This window comes from Pelophylax lessonae (assembly GCF_965119305.1).
Source record: "Pelophylax lessonae genome assembly, chromosome: 2".
NCBI classification, from domain to species: domain Eukaryota; kingdom Metazoa; phylum Chordata; class Amphibia; order Anura; family Ranidae; genus Pelophylax; species Pelophylax lessonae.
Genome location: NC_138769.1, coordinates 487918818 through 487941587, shown reverse-complemented (window position 1 = coordinate 487941587; position 22770 = coordinate 487918818). Strand labels below are relative to the sequence as shown.

The 22770-nt window shown below is 41.2% G+C and overlaps 1 protein-coding gene across 1 annotated transcript in view; it reads left to right on the top strand.

Moving 5' to 3' along the window:
• Positions 1 to 22770, top strand: part of UBAC2 (UBA domain containing 2) — a 301154-nt gene that overhangs the window by 105770 nt on the left and 172614 nt on the right. The window lies entirely within an intron of this gene.

Sequence of the window (22770 nt, the reverse complement as noted above, 5' to 3'; positions counted from 1 at the left end):
ATCTGCGCGTGTGTATGGGGCATTAGACTGGGATGCCATTAAAGTTCATGTGTGTGTAAAGGCAGGCATCCCAGTACTTTTGGTAAATTTAGTGTGGGGGATGGTCAACTTTTCATACTGCTGCTCGGGCCTTTTCTTTTCCAAATGTCTGTGAATTACCTTACACTTAAGACACCATAGACAATTCAAACTTCAGCCAATTCCTGCTGAATCTGCTGTTGGCGTCAGTGGGGGAATTGATTGAATTCTCTTGTTCAGCCCATGGACCGTCTGTGGCTAGTATCCTATCTGAGTGTTTAACCAAAAGCCAAAACAAATGGATTTTTGTATGAACTTACCGTAAAATCCTTTTCTCTGAAGTTCAACAGACGCAGCTCCATCTAGTCAGAGACTATTGGGTTATGCTCCTCCTATCAGTAATAGGCACTAGGCAGGAAAAAATATTAACCACACCTATGGGGGCTGTCCCTGCAGGCATAACCCCACACACCCTGCTATCATTAAACAGTTTAGTTGCAAGCAGTGTTTTAAAAAAAACTCCACTCAGAAGTAGAGGGGCGGGTGCTGCGTCTGTCGATGAACTTCAGAGAAAAGGATTTTACACTAAGTTCTTACAAAAATCAATTTTTCTCTATCGTTCGACAGACGCAGCTCCATCTAGACAGAGATTATAAGGATGTCCCAAAGCAGTATATTCATGAGGGGTGGGAAGACCACACAAACGGAAACGTAACTCCCCAAAGGCTAAACTTGGGTAACCTGGAGCTCTACCAGGAACAACTGGAGCTCACCCTGAAAACACAATACACCCTCAAAGCGAAACAAAAAAAAAAAAGCAGCTCTCTTTAAACAGCAGCCTGCAAAACCTTGCGGCCAATGGAAGCTTCCGAAGTTTCCAACACATCCACATTGTAGAATTTTGTAAACGTATGCACTGGCGACCAACTTGCCACCTTCCTAGCTTGCAGCACCGGCGCCTCATGGGGAAAAGCCCAAGAGGCAATTAGTGCTCTCGTAGAATGTGCCTTCACCAGGAAAGGAGGAACCTGACCCTTCAGTGAATAAGCCTGAGCTACCGTCTGCCTGATCCATCTGGATATGGTCGCCGCAGATGCAGCCAATCCCTTATGAGATCCTTCGGTAATGATAAAAATAGCATCTAATTTTCTAAAAGACTCAGTGGTCTCCAGATAGACTCTGATTGCCTGAACCACATTCAAAGAGTGTTGAATGGAATGCCTGTATACACTAGCAGCGCTCAACTGAATGATTCATAAACGAATAATGTATAAATCCATAAAATAAATACATGTGTAAAATTACATATGTAAAAACCACTGTCCTTAAATGTGATCTAAAATCCCACTTAAAAAATTGCACAAACGCTGGTAAAGTTTGTAATAGTTCATGCGATTCCGGATACGAATGAAAGTCACCACGGTGTTAGCTTAAAATAGGCTGGACCACCATCACCACACCACAGACGTGTCCCCTTAGTAGTGAACACTCACCGAACCCAAGGCTATGAAAAGCCTTGTTATGGAACCCAGTCACTCCTGTTCGGCAGTGGAGATAATCAATATGGCTCTTAACATCCACCGGACTTCAAGAAACAAGCAAACTCAAACCAGGACCTCAGCAACTCATAAAGGCAGCAGTGGCGTACAGACCATGTGAAGCAAACAAAGGGGACCAATAGTGTAATTCCGCAAAAACACTTTTATTGATAAAACCCCATTCCCCACACAATTGCACTCACATATAATCAACTTGATAACAGCATAAAAACCATGTAGTTCGTTGACGTCTAGTGCCCGTCGGTGACTCACCGATACGAATAGAAGACAGCGGGTATCCAGACATGGACTTCCGACGTGACAGCAGATGATTGCATGCTCACGCCCTTACATGTTTCGTCACTCTGGACTTCTACGGAGGGCGCGAGCACGCATCACACTCTCCAAATATCGCATCCGGGGTCGGGAGGAGCAGGTCGCGCGGGCCAATCACCGGCTCGCGCTAGTGACCAGACACGCCCACAACATCCGGACCCGGAAGGTAAACAAGCCTAACAGCCTAGTGTAGGCTTGATCGCCATACAGAATACGTCCTCCTCTCACCGGCACCGCTATTAACCCACTGCAAGCACCGGAACTTACAGGAATGTGCGGTCCAGATCATACAGGACTCATCCGTATACTCAATAGCATTTCAAACGGCCATAAAGGGAGGACAGATTAATGCCATTCCTATATATGCGGTGTATGTTTCATATTAAAAACATATATAATCATCTCCTAATACATTGATAACATGCTATATTCACATAAAAGTTTTCCTAATACCAAGAATAAATTACATAATCTGATAAAAATGAAATAAAAACATATTGGAAAAGATAGATAACCCTAAAACAGATGGAAATTGGTCAAATGCCATATAAAATAAGTACATCTAAAATCACGATAAATTAGAACATCCCCTTTATACACCATCCAATTAAAAAGGGGAGCAAACTGATTAAGGCTCCAATTTAAGCAGATGAATAAAGAGACCCATTAAAAATAACTTCATAAAAGGCAATTCCTACAGACACCTTTGGCCATACCCCATTAATAATTGCTAATGAAGCAATTGATGTCCAGGTAAATGTTTAACCCATTGGGGTGTAACGCATTTGTGAGGAAGATCCAGTGAGTTTCTCTTTTGGATAGCTCACGCACTCTATTAGACCCTCTCCACACCGGATCTACTCTCTCAATACCCCAGAACTCGATGGGTCCCTGTTATGGTGTCGTTTAAAGTGCAAAGATACACTATGGTATTTAAACCCCTTTCTAATGTTCGCTAAATGTTCCGATACTCTAATGCCCAGTTTCCTCTTGGTGCGTCCTATGTAGATATAACCACATGGGCACTCCAAGCCATATACTACATGTGTTGTATGACATGTAATTAGATCGTTAATCTCAAAATCTTGGTCATTAGCAGAAGAATGGAAGGTGGTAAACTTGCGCAGATGTGTCCACACTTGTCTGCAGGCTCTGCAATGACGGCATGCAAAGAACCCACTTCTTTCTTCCCAGAACATTTTGGGTTTGACAGGGGGGTCTAAAACCTTTTGTACTAACTGGTCACCAAAGGTCGGACCTTCTATATATAAACAAGGGGGATGCCGGCAAAACTTTCCCCAGGATTTTGTCCATACACAGCACATTCCAATGTTTTCTCACAACATCTTCAATTGTGCTGTGTATTGTACTGAGTAATGAAGCTCCACTCTTGATTGTTATTGGGGCTCCTATTACTGGGTACTAAACAATCGTCCTGGGAAAGTCTTCCGACCTCTGAGATATCCCTGTCCAGAAGCCCAGGATTATACCCCTTGTCAACAAATCTCTGCTTAATCACTGCTGCCTGGGAAAGAAAATCACTATCCAAGGAGCAGTTCCTCCTAACTCGTAACAGTTGGCCTTTAGGGATGTTCTTCAACCACCGACTATGATGCCCACTCTGTATTGGCAAATAACCATTTCTGTCGGTAGGTTTAAAATAGACCTTGGTGTCAAGCCTATTGTTCAACATTTCTTCTACATCCAGATAATGGATGGAAAGCCGGCTCCAGTTGAATTCCAAATGGATGTTATTACGATTGGAGTTCAACTCAGCAGAGAATGTTTCCAAGGAGCTTTCAGGTCCCGACCATATAAAAAATAGATTGTCAATGTATCTGCGGTACATAATCAACTCATCCCTTTGGGAGCCAGAAATGAAATGGTCTTCCCATTCTCCCATAAATAGGTTCGCGAGACTTGGTGCAAATTTAGCGCCCATCGATACACCTCTTTTTTGGTTATAAAAAGTCCCATTGTACCAAAAGTAGTTGTGCGACAAGCAGAACTCAAGTGCATGTTGTAGGAACCTTTTTTGGGGATCGGGGATGTCAGGTCTTTGGCTGAAGGCCCAATTGATGGCTAAAAGTGCATCATCATGTTGTATTATTGTATAAAGTGATGCTACATCAGCAGTCACCAAGAAGATATCAGACCCAGATGGTAAAGACAAATCTATTAGGGAAAGGAGGAAGTCCTTTGTATCCTTCAAATAAGACCTCAGTTTACTAACACTAGTCTGAAGGAAGAAATCCAAAAATCCCTCCACCCTAGAAGAAACGGAATTAATGCCATTAACAATTGGTCTGGCTGGAGGGTTAACTATGTCCTTATGGACTTTAGGAAGGGTATATATGGTTGGAACCCTACTGAAACTGGGCATGAGGTATCTTTTCTCCTTTTTGGAAAGTATGTTTTTATCTAACCCATAACTGACTAAGATTTAACTCTTGTCTATATTGAGAGGTAGGATCACCCCTCAATACTTCATAAGTCTGGGTATCGGACAAGAGCTCTAGTAGCTGTTTATGGTAAAATTCTTTTGTGAGAATTACCACACCTCCACCCTTATCGGCGGGTCTGATGACCACTTCCTTTCGTTTCTCCAAGGACTCCAAACCCTCCTGTATATATCGTGGGTTCACAGATTTTTTTGGTTTGATTTGATTCAAATCCCTAATCACCAAATTCTTAAAAACCTATACGTATTGATTGGAGGGTTGTGGAGGATTAAACAGGGACTTATTTTTTTAGTCCACTGTCAATCGACGTTATTTGTAAATTTGCATTGGTAGATACCGTGTTAACTGTACGGTTAGTATTGAGAAAATAACATTTAAGGTTAATTTTTCTAATGTATTTGTGTACATCTACATCTACATTAAAATTATTAACGGGTTTATGTTTAGCATATTTTAAACCCGCATTCAAAACGTTAATCTCTTTATTGTTAAGAGGAATTTGGGCTAGATTGTATATGCCCTTCAATCTATTACCCTCCTTCTTTTTCTGTTGTCTTCTGCCTGCTCGGCAGCCTCTGGTAAACGATCGAACTGAGGGTCTGTCCTCATCTGTGGGGCAGGCCTCCATTGGTCCAGATATGGACCCGTGTCGTCCTGTGGTGGTCCCTAATTTGTAGGACGTCCCCTCCAGGGTCTCCCCCTCTTTGCCCCCCCCCCCCCCCGCCTCTGCCGCCCCTCCATAAAAAAGGACGCGACGGGGGAGGGAGAGCTGGAGACCACGGTTCCTCTTGGTATGCTAAATTCTCATATCCATTTTGAACTGGAACAGATTCTGGATACTGCCCTCCAGATCTATTTCCTTGTTTAGCATAACCCCCTCTGTTGTTATTGGGAATATATTGCCATTGGGCTGGCCGATTATTATTCACAGACGACTGATTTGAAGGATTAGTACCAGTATTTGCAGGTTGTGCCACTTGATGAGTCTTGCTCTTTTTTGTGGCACCCCTTGGCCTAATGGGTGTAGACCTAGGTGTCCCTGCAGATGTAAGTACGAACGGTCTTGCCAATGTGGAGGAAGACTGCTGTGCCTCCTCAGCCGGCATCTGCCAGAGATAAATGCGATTTTGTTTAAAATCTTCCAGATCTCTTTTAAACTTTTTCACTTTTTTCTTATGTACTTCATTATCTCTTTTCCAATTTTTTCTTTACATCGCTATTGAACTTGACAACTAATGCAGATTCCTTATCAGGCTCAAGACTCAGTTGGAGATCAGCTATCTTTTTCTCTAAAATAGTAATTTTTCGTTTGTTCCTTTTTAGTACCAATTCTTGGAGTTTGGTACCTACCCCGTTGAAAAAATCCAACCATTCTGACCTGGATAAATCATCATCCAAGGCATCTTGGGGAGTGACCTCCCATCGTAGGCTCCTCATTATGATACCCTCCTTGAGATACTGCTCAAATGTGCAGATATCCCACCAGGTGCGTACCTGTTTTTCCAAGAGATTGCCCAAGGTGGAGAGGTCGGATTGTAAATCATGAGATGCATCATCACTGATCGTATCTGTGAAGATGCTCTCTATATTTAACTGTCTGTTTTTTAAAAAGGATATGACATCCATAGCAGCTAGGTTAAATGTGATAAAATAGTGAAGCAGGAGTAAGTAATAAAATACCCACTCACCCAGCGCTAACACAAGAATAAATAAATAAGATAGCAGCCGCTATAAATAAAATCAATATCAAAAAGGTGTGAATAAGACTCTTGACTGGAATGCCTATACACACTAGCAGCGCTCAATTGAATGATTCATAAACTAATAATGTATAAAACCATAAAATAAATACATGTGTAAAATTACATATGTAAAAACCACTGTCCTTAAATGTGATATAAAATCCCACTTAAAAAATTGCACAAAGGCTGGTAAAGTTCATAATAGTTCATGCGATTCCGTTTACGAATGAAAGTCACCACGGTGTTAGCTTAAAATAGGCTGGACCACAATCACCACACCACAGACGTGTCCCCTTAGTAGTGAACACTCACCGGACCAAAGACTATTTTTTTTTAAGTGGGATTTTTATATCACTTTTAAGGACAGTGGTTTTTACATATGTAATTTTACACATGTATTTATTTTATGGTTTTATACATTATTAGTTTATGAATCATTCAGTTGAGCGCTGCTAGTGTGTATAGGCATTCCAGTCAAGAGTCTTATTTACACCTTTTTGATATTGATTTTATTTATAGCGGCTGCTATCTTATTTATTTATTCTTGTGTTAGCGCTGGGTGAGTGGGTATTTTATTACTTACTCCTGCTTCACTATTTTATCACATTTAACCTAGCTGCTATGGATGTCATATCCTTTTTAAAAAACAGACAGTTAAATATAGAGAGCATCTTCACAGATATGATCAGTGATGATGCGTCTCATGATTTACAATCTGACCTCTGCACCTTGGGCAATCTCTTGGAAAAACAGGTACGCACCTGGTGGGATATCTGCACATTTGAGCGGTATCTCAAGGAGCGTATCATAATGAGGAGCCTACGATGGGAGGTCACTCCCCAAGATGCCTTGGATGATGATTTATCAAGGTCAGAATGGTTGGATTTTTTCAACCGGGTAGGTACCAAACTCCAAGAATTGGTACTAAAAAGGAAGAAACGAAAAATGACTATTTTAGAGAAAAAGATAGCTGATCTCCAACTGAGTCTTGAGCCTGATAAGGAATCTGCATTAGTTGTCAAGTTCAATAGCGATGTAAAGAAAAAATTGGAAAAGATAGATAAGGAAGTACATAAGAAAAAAGTGAAAAAGTTTAAAAGAGATCTGGAAGATTTTAAACAAAATCGCATTTATCTCTGGCAGATGCCGGCTGAGGAGGCACAGCAGTCTTCCTCCGCATTGGCAAGACTGTTCGTACCTGCATCTGCAGGGACCCCTAGGTCTACACCCGTTAGGCCAAGGGGTGCCACAAAAAAGATCAAGACTCATCAAGTGGCACAACCTGCAAATACTGGTACTAATCCTTCAAATCAGTCTTCTGTGAAAAATAATTGGCCAGCCCAATGGCAACATATTACCAATAACAACAGAGGGGGTTATGCTAAACAAGGAAATAGATCTGGAGGGCAGTATCCAGAATCTGTTCCAGTTCAAAATAGATATGAGAATTTAGCATACCAAGAGGAACCGTGGTCTCCAGCTCTCCCTCCCCCGCCGCGTCCTTTTTTATGGAGGGGCGGCAGAGGCAGGGGGGGGGGCGAAGAGGGGGGAGACCCTGGAGGGGACGTCCCACGAATTGGGGACCACCACAGGACGACAGGGGTCCATATCTGGACCAATGGAGGCCTGCCCCACAGATGAGGACAGACCCTCAGTTCGATCGTTTACCAGAGGCTGCCGAGCAGGCAGAAGACAACAGAAAAAGGAGGGTAATTGAAGGGCATATACAATCTAGCCCAAATTCCTCTTAACAATAAAGAGATTAAGGTTTTGAATGCGGGTTTAAAATGTGCTAAACCTAAACCCGTTAATAATTTTAATGTATATGTAGATGTACACAAATACATTAGAAAAATTAACCTTAAACTTTATTTTCTCAATACTAACCGTACAGTTAACACGGTATCTACCAATGCAAATTTACAAAGAACGTCGATTGACAGTGGACTAAAAAATAAGTCCCTGTTTAATCCTCCACAACTCTCCAATCAATACGTGGAGGTGTTTAAGAATTTGGTGATTAAGGATTTGAATCAAATCAAACCAAAAAAATCTGTGAACCCACGATATATACAGGAGGGTTTGGAGTCCTTGGAGAAACGAAAGGAAGTGGTCATCAGACCCGCCGATAAGGGTGGAGGTGTGGTAATTCTCACAAAAGAATTTTACCATAAACAGCTACTAGAGCTCTTGTCCAATACCCAGACTTGTCTATATTGAGAGGTAGGATCACCCCTCTATACTTCATAAGAGTTAAATCTTAGTCATTTATGGGTTAGATAAAAACATACTTTACAAAAAGGAGAAGAGATACCTCATGCCCAGTTTCAGTAGGGTTCCAACCATATATACCCTTCCTAAAGTCCATAAGGACCAAATTAACCCTCCAGCCAGGCCAATTGTTAATGGCATTAATTCGGTTTCTTCTAGGGTGGGGGGATTTTTGGATTTCTTCCTTCAGACTAGTGTTAGTAAACTGAGGTTTTTTTTGAAGGATACAAAGGACTTCCTCCTTTCCCTAAAAGATTTGTCTTTACCATCTGGGTCTGATATCTTCTTGGTGACTGCTGATGTAGCATCACTTTATACAATAATACAACATGATGATGCACTTTTAGCCATCAATTGGGCCTTCAGCCAAAGACCTGACATCCCCAATCCCCAAAAAAGGTTCCTACAACATGCACTTGAGTTCTGCTTGTCGCACAACTACTTTTGGTACAATGGGACTTTTTATAACCAAAAAAGAGGTGTATCGATGGGCGCTAAATTTGCGCCAAGTCTCGCGAACCTATTTATGGGTGAATGGGAAGACCATTTCATTTATGGCTCCCAAAGGGATGAGTTGATTATGTACCGCAGATACATTGACAATCTATTTTTTATATGGTCGGGACCTGAAAGCTCCTTGGAAACATTCTCTGCTGAGTTGAACTCCAATCGTAATAACATCCGTTTGGAATTTAACTGGAGCCGGCTTTCCATCCATTATCTGGATGTAGAAGTAATGTTGAACAACAATAGGCTTGACACCAAGGTCTATTTTAAACCTACCGACAGAAATGGTATTTTGCCAATACAGAGTGGGCATCATAGTCGGTGGTTGAAGAGTTAGGAGGAACTGCTCCTTGGATAGTGATCTTCTTTCCCAGGCAGCAGTGATTAAGCAGAGATTTGTTGACAAGGGGTATAATCCTGGGCGTCTGGACAGGGATCTCTCAGAGGTTGGAAGACTTTCCCAGGACGATTGTTTAGTACCCAGTAATAGGAGCCCCAATAACAATCAAGAGTGGAGCTTCATTACTCAGTACAATACACAGCACAAGGAAATTGAAGATGTTGTGAGAAAACATTGGAATGTGCTGTGTATGGACAAAATCCTGGGGAAAGATTTGCCGGCATCCCCCTCGTTTATATATAGAAGGGGTCTGACCTTTGGTGACCAGTTAGTACAAAAGGTTTTAGACCCCCCCTGTCAAACCCAAAATGTTCTGGGAAGAAAGAAGTGGGTTCTTTGCATGCCGTCATTGCAGAGCCTGCAGACAAGTGCGGACACATCTGCGCAAGTTTACCACCTTCCATTCTTCTGCTAATGACCAAGATTTTGAGATTAAAGATCTAATTACATGTCATACAACACATGTAGTATATGGCTTGGAGTGCCCATGTGGTTATATCTACATAGGACGCACCAAGAGGAAACTGGGCATTAGAGTATCGGAACATTCAGCGAACATTAGAAAGGGGTTTAAATACCATAGTGTATCTTTGCACTTTAAACATCACCATAACAAGGACCCATCGAATTTAAAGTTCTGGGGTATTGAGAGAGTAGATCCGGTGTGGAGAGGGTCTAATAGAGTGCGTGAGCTGTCCAAAATAGAAACTCACTGGATCTTCCTCACAAATGCGTTACACCCCAATGGGTTAAACATTGACCTGGACATCAATTGCTTCATTAGCAATTATTAATGGGGTATGGCCAAAGGTGTCTGTAGGAATTGCCTTTTATGAAGTTATTTTTAATGGGTCTCTTTATTCATCTGCTTAAATTGGAGCCTTAATCAATTTGCTCCCCTTTTTAATTGGATGGTGTATAAAGGGGATGTTCTAATTTATCGTGATTTTAGATGTACTTATTTTATATGGCATTTGACCAATTTCCATCTGTTTTTAGGGTTATCTATCTTTTCCAATATGTTTTTATTTCATTTTTATCAGATTATGTAATTTATTCTTGGTATTAGAAAAACTTTTTTCTCTAGCGCTCATCGACAGACGTAGTCCTCGGTGATACACCACCTTCGGGTTATGTTACCTCCGCAGGAGCAGGACTAGACAGGAAATTAAAAAGCTCCGGCCACACCCTAGGGGCAGTCCCAGAGGGTATATCCTCTCTCTCTCTGCCTCAGCAAATCAGTTATTTTCTGTCTAGTTAGGAGTAAGGACCTAGACACCTTGCTGGGATCTTAGGTCCTGGCAAGAATTTTTTCTTAAAGGATTTTTTAGACAGCTTTTTTTCTCCAGTGTTCCTGTGAGATCTTCAAGCAAGAAAGCTGAACTGGGCGACCAGACGTTCCGTGGGAACTTCGTCTCAGGGAGTGTCTGTGGTCTCTAGGACCAATTTACCTTCGTGCTTTACAGTCGCTGGTTTTAATGGCCTGGCCATTGAGACCCAAGTACTGAAGGATAGAGGTTTGTCTACTTCAGTCATTCCTACCCTTATTAAAGCAAGGAAAGCGACTTCCAGCAAAGTCTATTATCACACATGGAAGACTTATATTGCGTGGTGCGAATCTTTAGGATTTCCTCCACGTACCTATTCGGTGACTCGTATATTGGCCTTTTTGCAACAAGGGGTTGAGCAGAAGCTAGCCTTGAGCACCATCAAGGGTCAAGTTTCAGCATTAGCAATCTTCTTTCAGAAGCCTTTAGCTACCAAATCCTTGGTGCGGAATTTCATCCAGGGGGTGCGGCACCTGGCTCCTCCAGTCCGCGCGCCCTTACCGCCCTGGGATCTTAATTTGGTTTTGCCGGTTCTACAGAAACCTCCCTTTGAAAACATCAGGGAGATTCCCTTGCTTACTCTATCCCAGAAGGTGGCCTTCTTGGTGGCTATTACTTCTGCTCGCAGGGTGTCAGAACTGGCTGCATTATCATGCCAGTCCCCATACCTAGTGATTCATAGGGATAAGGTAGTACTTCATCCTAAGCCATCTTTTCTTCCCAAGGTGGTTTCAGATTTTCATCTGAATGAAGATATTGTACTACCTTCCTTGTGTCCTCAGCCCAAGCATCATCGGGAACATGCGTTGCATTCCTTAGATGTGGTTCGGGCAATCAGGGTATACCTGAAAGCTACGGAATCATTCCGTAAGACGGATTCACTTTTTGTGATCACGGATGGCCCCAGAAAGGGTTTGCCTGCATCTGCCGCGACCATTGCCAAATGGATTAGACAAACGGTGGTACAGGCTTATTCTATTAAGGGTCAGAGTCCTCCGTTCCCTGTTAGGGCGCACTCCACTCGAGCGCTCAGTACTTCCTGGGCCTTTCGCCATCAGGCGTCAGTGGTCCAGGTATGTAAGGCGGCCACCTGGTCGTCGGTACATACCTTTACAAAATTCTATAAAATTGATGTGACGGCATCGGCGGATGCCTCATTTGGCCGCAAGGTTTTGCAGGCCGCAATTTGAGGAGACCGGTGGTCTACCTCGAGGGTTTTTTTCTGTTTGAAAAAAAAAAAAAAAATATAGTTTTCTCCTTTTTTGTTGAGTCTCATCATTAAGGATGAGCATTGTAAACTTCTAGTTGGCACCGGTTGGGCCTTCTAGATTGGGATTTGATTTCCATTTTCCCACCCCTCAGTTGTGATACTGCTCTGGGACGTCCCGAAGGTGGTGTATCACCGAGGACTACGTCTGTCGATGAGCGCTAGAGAAAAATGGATTTTCGTAAAATCTTACCGTAAAATCCTTTTCTCTTAGCTCATCGACAGACGTAGTCCCCGCCCCTCTGTTTTGGAGTTGGGTTGGGTTAAATTCTCTAAGCACTGCTTTTTCACATAACTGATTTGCTGAGGCAGAGAGAGAGAGGATATACCCTCTGGGACTGCCCCTAGGGTGTGGCCGGAGCTTTTTAATTTCCTGTCTAGTCCTGCTCCTGCGGAGGTAACATAACCCGAAGGTGGTGTATCACCGAGGACTACGTCTGTCGATGAGCTAAGAGAAAAGGATTTTACGGTAAGATTTTACAAAAATCCATTTTTATGTGAATATAGCATGTTATCAATGTATTAGGAGATGATTATATATGTTTTTAATATGAAACATACACCGCATATATAGGAATGGCATTAATCTGTCCTCCCTTTATGGCCGTTTGAAATGCTATTGAGTATACGGATGAGTCCTGTATGATCTGGACCGCACATTCCTGTAAGTTCCGGTGCTTGCAGTGGGTTAATAGCGGTGCCGGTGAGAGGAGGACGTATTCTGTATGGCGATCGAGCCTACACTAGGCTGTTAGGCTTGTTTACCTTCCGGGTCCGGATGTTGTGGGCGTGTCTGGTCACTAGCGCGAGCCAGTGATTGGCCCGCGCGCCCTGCTCCTCCCGACCCCGGATGCGATATTTGGAGAGTGTGATGTTGCGTGCTCCCGCCCTCTGTAGAAGTCCAGAGTGACGAAACATGTAAGGGCGTGAGCACGCAATCATCTGCTGTCACGTCGGAAGTCCATGTCCGGGTACCCGCTGTCTAATATTCGTAGCGGGGAGTCACCGACGGGCACTAGACGCCAACGAACTACATGCTTTTTATGCTGTTATCAAGTTGATTATATGTGAGTGCAATTATGTGGGGAATGGGGTTTTATCAATAAGTGTTTTTGCGGAATTACACTATTGGTCCCCTCTGTTTGCTTCACATGGTCTGTACGCCACTGCTGCCTTTATGAGTCGCTGAGGTCCTGGTTTGAGTTTGCTTGTTCCTAGAAGTCCGGTGGATGTTATTAAGAGCCATATTGATTATCTCCACTGCCGAACAGGAGTGACTGGGTTCCATAACAAGGCTTTTCATAGTCTTGGGTCCGGTGAGTGTTCACTACTAAGGGGACACGTCTGTGGTGTGGTGATGGTGGTCCAGCCTATTTTAAGCTAACACCGTGGTGACTTTCATTCGTATCCGGAATCGCATGATCTATTATGAACTTTACCAGCCTTTGTGCACTTTTTTAAGTGGGATTTTATATCCCATTTAAGGACAGTGGTTTTTACATATGTAATTTTACACATGTATTTATTTTATGGTTTTATACATTATTAGTTTATGAATCATTAAGTTGAGCGCTGCTAGTGTGTATAGGCATTCCAGTCAAGAGTCTTATTCACACCTTTTTGATATTGATTTTATTTATAGCGGCTGCTATCTTATTTATTTATTCTTGTGTTAGCGCTGGGTGAGTGGGTATTTTATTACTTACTCCTGCTTCATATTCAAAGAGTGCAACGCAAATTCCTTAGAATGTTTGGGCTTAGGACAGAGTGAAGGCAACACAATGTCTTCATTCAGATGAAAATCAGAAACAACCTTAGGAAGAAATGACTGATTAGGTCGAAATACCACTTTATTTCTTTGTATCACCAGAGAAGGTGAGCGGCAGGACAACGCCACCAGTTCTGATACTCTGCGAGCAGAAGTGATGGCCACCAAGAAGGCAACCTTCTGGGACAACGAGAGCAGAGAAATTTCCCAAAATTTCTCAAAAGTAGGCTTTTAAAGAACAAATAATACCAGATTGAGGTCCCACAGAGGTAGCGGGGACCTTCTAGGAGGAACCATATGGCACACTCCCTGCATAAAGGTACAAATCAAAGCATGTGTAGCTAACGGGCGTTGGAAATATATAGTGCATGGGGGGAGGGGCAGCAGCGCTATCCCACGGTACATAGTCTACAATGTAACTCGGTCAGGCTTGATGGAAATATAAATATTTAAGTCGCACTTAACAGTAAATAGAAGATAGAAAACCTTGAAAAGTTTATTTATAAAAAATATATAGTGATGATTAAAACATCTTGCTGGGAGACCTTAAGGATCTAGATTATCCAATGCGAAACCTCAGCCGGCTTTTGCTTGTAGTTCCTCTGGATAGTGGTCCTCAGGAACTAACTAGTGAAAATAAAAAATCACAAACTAACAAACTTTCCCATAATAGCCAAGACCGGAGTCCCAGCAGGAAGCTAGTTCCTATTCCTTAAACTAGGCAGAAACAAACTGATGATAGCAGGGTATGTGTGGAAAAGCCTGCAGGGACAGCCTCCATAGGTGTGGTTAAGCTTTTTTCCTGACTAGTACCTATTCCTGATAGGAGCATAACCCTATAGTCTCTGACTAGATGAAGCTCTGTCTGTCGATGAACGATGGAGAAATGTACTATATTGCAGCTTACCAATCCTTAAAGTGTTTGTAACCTTATAAAAAACTGTCACTGCCTGCCCCCATTTATGCAGCAATAACACACAGTGTACATATTTGTGGAAAACAAAGCCTCTAAATGCAGTTTTTTTTTAGAGATCTTTAGGCCGGTCTTGGGACTCCTGGCCGCTCTCGAACTATGATGTACAGACAACAGCAAGAGGGGCCGAGGTCTCCTCTGACGTCAGCCGGGGAGGTCAGCCCCTCCCGCTGTAGCCCATTTTCCACAACTGTGTACACTGTGTGTTAATGCTGCATAAGATTGGCTGGCAGTGACATTTTTTTAAGATTTACTTTAGTTCTAATTTAGGGTTACAAACACTTTAAAGTGGTTCTAAATGTTGAATTCTATGCATGAAGGTTAAAACCTTCTCTGTGCAGCTGCCCCTCACACCGCCCCCAATATTTACCTAATCCCCCATCACAATCTAGCGAGTGAGCCAAAAAAGAAAAAATTGCCTTTAATATTACTTTAAATGCTGTGGCTGCATTCGGGTGTTTTTTTATTTTCACCTGGTTATCTGGCTAGTAGCATACTACCTGTCATGGAGTGTCTCCACTCTACATGTCGGAGTAAAGAAACACCTTTGGACAGCAGCATTGTTAATCTGGGGGAAGGGTAATGTTAAATGTATTAGCAGATTTAGATGAACTAACAAATTGAAGCCAAACTATCGGTAAAGCCAGCCATACATGTATTGAGATTTGGCCAGTTGAGCAGGGACCAGCCGAATTTTGATCCATGTGTAGGCAGGCTGGCTGTACGGAAGTGGATCTACTCCTTGACTTCTGTACAAACCAGCTTGATGGATTTTCCCAGCTTCCCCCATCCAAATATATTGAGTGGATTGGGGAATTACTTTTTTTTTTGTTTTTTTTTCAACCCACTGGTCGAAAAAAAAAAAAAACATTTAAGATGGGATGCTTACCACTCTTTTTAAGCAGTTACAGCAACAGTTGTTTTCCTTCTGGGATAGAGGTTTTTCTACAAGAAAAAAAAAAAAAGAATCTAAGCTGACCATTGTATGCACCCCTGTCCATGTTAACTGGGTTGCCTAAACCTTCTAAATGCTACTTTTGGAGGACAGCTTGGTATTTTGAAAAATACCAAAGAAATCCTGCCATGTGTTCTTCCTACTGACCAGTGTTCCTTTTTAAATGTAGATGCTAACCAAATTTCTAGCAAATTAACTAAATGTGGTATTTACCACCCTGGAAAAAAAACCCTAAAAAAATTCCTTTATGCAGATGATACCTTGTCATGTATTAAGGATACATCATCCTCTCTGCAGTTGGCCCTGCAGAATATTGACGATTTTGGTTGCTTTTCTAGCCCTTTACTTTGTCTACCTTTTAGCAACACTTCTTTATACTTGGTCACCAAATTGAAATACCTAGGGGTTGAGGTGCAAAGTAAATACCTCTCAATATACCTGTATTACGGATAACCTTAGTCGCCTGCTTTCACCACCTTACCCTTAAACGTGGATGGATGTTAATCCCGCTAAGCCCAGTGGGATGCGTCCAACTTTAAAAAAATGTTTTTCCTTAAGTTTTTTTTTATTTTATTGACAAACTCCATATCCAAATCTTCTTTGATAAAAGTGATAGTTATCTTATTTGTGTGGGCCTAGAAGACTCATTGACTAGCAAAGTCCACTCTGCAGTTACCTCACAGAGAGAGCCTGGCACTTCCTAATTTCAAGATTTATTACCAGGCAACTGTTTTTGCCCACTACACCCCACAAAAACTTTCTACCATCTACCTGACAATGGGAGCAAAATTCCCTAGGTACTTTGACTATGTGGTGTGGACATGTCTTCAGCTCCGGGCCTTCTGTAGGGAGGTTGTAGATGCAATAATTGTTGAGACAGGAATTCTGCTACTTGCAGTAATGGATGATATAGACGTTAATCGCCCTATATGTCCTATACGCCCTAAACTATTTATCTTTTATATGTCCTCCTTCAAATCCTGCTAAAATAGAATTTCTCTACCCCACCTACAGTGTGTACATGACAAGTGGCAGTCAGCAGGGTCCTTCTCCTATATAGACTAACTGTTACTAGCTGGAACTGTCCTCAACATTTTGGTTCAGTATGGTCACCTTGGATTGATGTATAGGGGTTGACCATCTAGATCGGTCATGTCCTGATCTCTAATGGTGGATGTCTTATTAGCTAGCTTCACCTTTAAAAAACGAAATGCACATGTTTTTGCAGAAAAAAAATGTGCATTTATTTATTTATTTATTTATTTATTTATTTATTTATTTTTACAAGAGCCTTCAAACTCCTGAAAACTGTCAGTTGGAGAGCAGGAGGAAAATTCAGTGGATTATGAGAGTGCTGATTGCCACAGTGGAAGATGGGACTTGTAAATAAAAATTTTTCAATCCCTGTAAATAAATGACTTGGCTGTGCGCACACTGATTTGAAATGTAACTGCAAAGGGGAAAAAGACTCACCAGCTGTTATGGGGGGGGGGGGGGGGGGCACAGTTTGAAAGTGGAGCTGAGGCATTTCTTACCATGTTACACCCTAATAATGGATGCAACATGTAAAGTGATGCAAAAGGTGAACTATGCCTTTAACCACTTAAGCCCCGAAAAATTTTACCCCCTTCCTGACCAGGGCCAATTTTGCGATTCGGCACTGCGTGAATTTAACGGACAATTGCGCGGTCCTGCGACGCTGTACCCAAATGAAATTGACGCCCTTTTTTTCCCACAAACAAAGCTTTCTTTTGGTGGTATTTGATCACCTGTGCGATTTTTTTGATCATGCGCTATAAACAAAAAAAGAGCAACAATTTGGCAAAAATAAAAATTTTTGATTTTTACATTTTTTTGGGGGGAATTTCATGTGAAAAAATGTGAAAAATATTGTTAACATTTTAGGCCAATTTTTTTTCTGCTACATATGTTTGGTAAAACAAATCGCAATAAGCATATTTTGATTGGTTTGCGCAAAAGTTATTGCGTTTACTAACTAAGGGAAAGATTTTTGTCATTTTTGTTTTTTAAAGTAATGGCGGCGATCTGCGATTTTTTTTTTTTTTGCGGGACTGCGACATTGCGGCGGACAGATCGGATCCTTGCCTGACATTTTTGACACTTTTGGGGGTACCAGTGACATTACTACAGTAATCAGTGCTATACATATACTGTAAAAATGACACTGGCAGGGAAGGAGTTAACTTTATTGGAGAAGGAGGGGTTAAGTGTGTCCCTAGGGGCGTGCTTCTAACTGTGCAGGGATGTGGCTGCTTGTGTAACTAAAGAGATATATGATCTTGCATAGCAGGACCGTATGATAGGCGGCTTTGTTTACATTAGCCGCCTGCCTTTCTCCTGCTGTAAGGGACGATTGCGAGTGACCGGCAGACATCAGACATTGGGTTCGTCGGTCACACGTGCAGGCATCCCAGTGAGCGAGCGGGGGCGGGAGCGTGCCTCCGGTGGCGTGCGCTCGCCCCCTATTGGCTCACAGGCGAGTGACGTACCCATACATCACTTTGCCTGCACGGGGCTGACCGCCGCAGTATATGTACTTGCGGCGGTCGTCAAGCGGTTAAGATATGTTTTAGGGATGTGTCCATGGTCTGTGTACTTGTTGCATTAGGGCTCTACTCATTTCTGGGTCTGTGTGAATCCCATTCCTTTGACCCCCATTTTATACAAGCCACAGGGGTGGGGATGAGGAAACATATCTTGTTCCCTCACCCCCATTATATACAAGCCACTTATCACCCACATATTTTATGATACGTACTGTTTATTATGTATCTATGTACTATGACTTGACAAATATCTAATGTAATGGCTCTCTGTACCATCATTATGTACTATGTGCTATTTGTGTTATTGATGTGAAAACTCTCAATAAATGCACCCGTTTAAAAAAAAAAAAAAAAAAAGTGCGTGCATACATACACACACAAACGCACACACTCTGCCTGGCCATGAGAAAAGTTGCCACCTGGAATTAACTAAGCAATCTATCCTTTTGGATAGTTACTGCATGTGCCAAAAGAATAAGGTCAGCTGACTACCTGAATATACTGAATGACCAGTTTATTCCATCAGTGGAGGCAGTGCTGGAAAATAATGGAGGCCACACAAAATATTGACACTTTGGGCCAAATTTGGACATTTTCACTTAGGGGTGTACTCATTTTTGTTGACAGCAGTGTAGACATTAATGGATATGTGGAGTTATTTTGAGGGGACAGAAAATGTACACTGTTATACAAGCTGTACACTCACTACTTTACATTGTAGCAAAGTGTAATTTCTTCAGTGTTGTCACATGAAAAGATATGATAAAATATTTACAAAAATGTGAGGAGTGTACTCACTTTTGTGAGATACTGTGTGTGTGTGTATATGTGTGTGTGTGTGTGTGTATATATATATATATATATATATATATATATATATATATATATATATATATATATATATATATAAAATCCCACATAACAAAGTTATCTAAATAATACAGTGTATTGCAGACTGAAGATTTTATTGGTCTTTATTTACAGTGTTTGCAAATGTGCAGCAAAAGGAATGATACACAGTTCACTTTTATATACAGTATTTACATTGTTTTTCAGTACTTGGCCCACTGTATTTTTTCTTTTTTTAAATTGTATTTATTAAAGGCACCACTCTTTTGTATCTGCAATAACATTCTGTATTCTATTTGCTAGTAACTGCATTGACAGCTCTAGAATATTACTCTGTATTCATAGTTCTATCTTTCCAGGTGGCTGAAACTGACACATAAACTCGAAAATAGCTGTTTTAATCAACCACACACTACTAAGCTGTCCAATGCTCTAAAGTTTCTCGTTTTTGCGTACTTGCATGTAAATTTGTGTTTCAGCTGGAAGGTATGGATACCCTCACATTTTTACTGGTCTGCCATCATTTCTGTCATATTGACTAAAAAACAAAATACACTTTTTCTATTATTTCACTATTTTCCATTGTGGGGGTTTACCATTTGGTTAAAACGAAGTTCTAAAATTGACTGGATGGTGGCTTTGAATTGTAACCTTTTGTTGAGCTATAGGAAAGACAAATGGAAGTAAAACACCGTGAGTTATTAATATAACCTGTGATTATCATCTAATTGTATTTGTTTGATATAGTTTGATCTTCTATACCAACTTTATGTTATGGTCATGTATGTATCCGGTTGAGTGGGATCTTCTCCAACATCGAGAAAGGCAGTCTCTGCTGCACTAGAACCTCATTCTCAATAAATGGTAACTTAGTTAAGTATTTATGATAAGCCCTATGAGTTACTCTGCTTTACGCAAGTATCCAAGTACATCATCCTCCTTAGGTGTTGCTTTCCTGACATGATCACTAGCCACTGTTTTAATGTAAAATTCCTTACTAATAGAAAGTGCTGAGCAAAAAAAAAACACGTGTGAGCGCAAACGTATTCCAGTGGCCAAAATAAAATTTCTGGTGTGTTTCTGAAACAGGAAGTAAAGCAAAATTTCCCAAAGAGGACACCAATGGTGAAAAAAAGAAAAGCTTAACAGGCGGTTTACCCAGTCCTTACTCTATTCAAAACTTTAAACAGTTTTGACTTTAAATATAGTTTAAAGCTTGCCTGTGTCCTTTAATCATTTTACTATCGCAGTTGAAAGTGGTAAGGCTGTGGAGATTTAGATTTGACTGGCACTGGGAATAGGGCAGAACTTACATATAACATCATGCTTACTATGTTACCAATCCGTTTTGAGCTATTAAACATTTTTTTTCATATTGCAAACTCTCTAATTGTATCTTATCTTCTAGTGCAGTATTAGTTTTTTTTTTTTAACCTGTAACTTAAAGCAGTATTAAACCCAAAAGCAAATTGTAATATATTACAGTTTGCCAGTTCTTAGATGTGTTGGCTGTGTTAGTTTACTTTTTTTATTCCTCGTCTACGCTTGCTTCAAAATGTGGCATTGGATATGCCTTTGTCAGTAAATACAATGGTTACCTTACAGTCCTGTACACCCTGCTGAGTTGGCTTTTTTTTGCTTTGCTTCAAATTTTACATAAATTAAGTTGATCATTGTAAGCACCCCTGTCAGTGTTAAATGGTTTGTCTAAACCCTCTTATGGCACTCGACAGCATGGTCTGTTAAAGCAGGGCTTGACAAATTTGCCTGAAATCTAGGAGCCAGCTAAAAAAGTTAGGAGACAGTTTTTTTTTGTTTTTTTTAAAACTAACAACCAAGCTTTATTTAATAAAACGGATACTAAATTTACACATAAATACGACTAGAACCCCACTCTCCTCTATAGCGCAATTGGATGGAAACAGACTGTCTGTTTCCATCCGATGCCATCTGATCCGATCCACGGGATGGATAGAAAATAGAACCACCACCCGTCTGTTTTTGGCGGACAGGATCAGATGGCAGCAGATTACTGCTCCATAGAGGAGAATGAAGGGTCCGATCAGGTCTGCCTGAAAAACTGACAGGCGGACCAGATCAGACAGCCCGTGTGAAAGTTGCCTTCGGCTGTGGCACGGCGATGAGGAAAAAAAAAAAAAAGATTGTATATATAATTTTTTTTTAATAAGAATTGGAAAAAAAAATAAGAAAAAATTATTTATTTTTTTTACATTTAAAAAATTAATAATAATAATAACCACACTCCCTGTCCACTTACCTTTAAGCAAAGGTAACTGGACAGAGAGATGAAGCCTTTAAAAAACTTCCCTCTCCTCTCCTCTTTGGAAGGAGATGGGAAGGCATTGAGAACATGCATTACTCCCGGCCACCACAAGAGGGCGCCAGTTCCCCTAGCCTCTCATCTCACAGAAGAAGGCCGAAAAGCCGGGGCCTCAATTTTTGGACGGCGCGGAAGTCCGTGCACTCGAGGAGGAGGTGGGGGCGCAAAAGGGACAGGACACCTCCTGCAGGGCACCCCAGGCGCCAGGTCGCTAATTCTAGTCGCAAATGCGACCTGGCGCCCGGGGTTTGTCGAGCCCTGTGTTAAAGTGTGTTAAGTAATAGACTTTCTGGCAGGATCACTATTTGAAAATAAAAGAAAAATGGCTACAAAAAAAAAAAAAAAAAAAAACGAATGCAGCCACCATATTTAGGAATTGGTGAGCTGCAATTTATTACATTTATGTTTCTGGGCTTTATACCGCTTTAAGGTTCAGGAGAAATTTTCTATTCTGTAAATCACTGTTACAGGCACACAGGGACCTTTGCACTGGATATGAACGCCAACTTTTGGTTATGTCCACAGTTCAATAAAAGGGTTGGGGTCAGGGGTGGTTACTTGTACTGGGCAAAGTGAACCTGTTTTTCTCTTCAGTTGGATGGTATTATATGGTAGCAATAAATGGCAATAGTTTGTACATTTGTGCGGTTTCAATGCTACATCCCATGCATGCACCCTGCAGTTTTGTATCATTGGAAAATAAACCTTCCAAATAAATTAAATGACTATCTTTTGTAATGAGTATTGACTACAACCACAATACTTTTCATCATTGTAAAGAGGAAAGAATCGCCACATGTGGTAGAGACATGTAGACTGAAGCTGGGCTGGTCCGGAGTTGTGGCAATCCTTTCTTCTTTACATTTACTATCTCTCTGGATCGGTATCAGGATAAGTCTGCACCCCAGGCTGTGGGGCATGAGAATATACTTTCACCTCTACTTTGAGCAGCAAAAAGCAATATAACTTGTCATAATTGTCATATATTAGGCAAACTATGTTATCAACAAAGTAGGACTATTTAGATTTTTTTTTTTTTTTTCTTTTCTAGATAACATTACCATTTTTATATATTTATATTGGCCCTATTTACTTCCATTTCCCTTAGTTATTATTTTTTTTTTTTTGCTTTGTTTTTGGTTTAGTGATATGCATTGCCAATGACACTGCTTGCCGTTGTGATCCTCTCAAAAGCTGTAGAAATATTTGAAAATATTGAGATCAAACCAAATGGATAAAGTCCCGCTTCCTTTAAAATGAGAATTACGGGTAGACTATAAAATTAGGCAGTCCATACCAGTAAGACTGGGCTCTTGGTTTTTCTAAGTAACCCTTGGATTGTTTTGTAAGTATCTGTTGACCCTGCCAGTAGAACATTAGATAGGCACTTCTTTTAGAGAAAGGACTGTGATATTGCCTTGCTATAATTGTCATGTTGAATACCAACT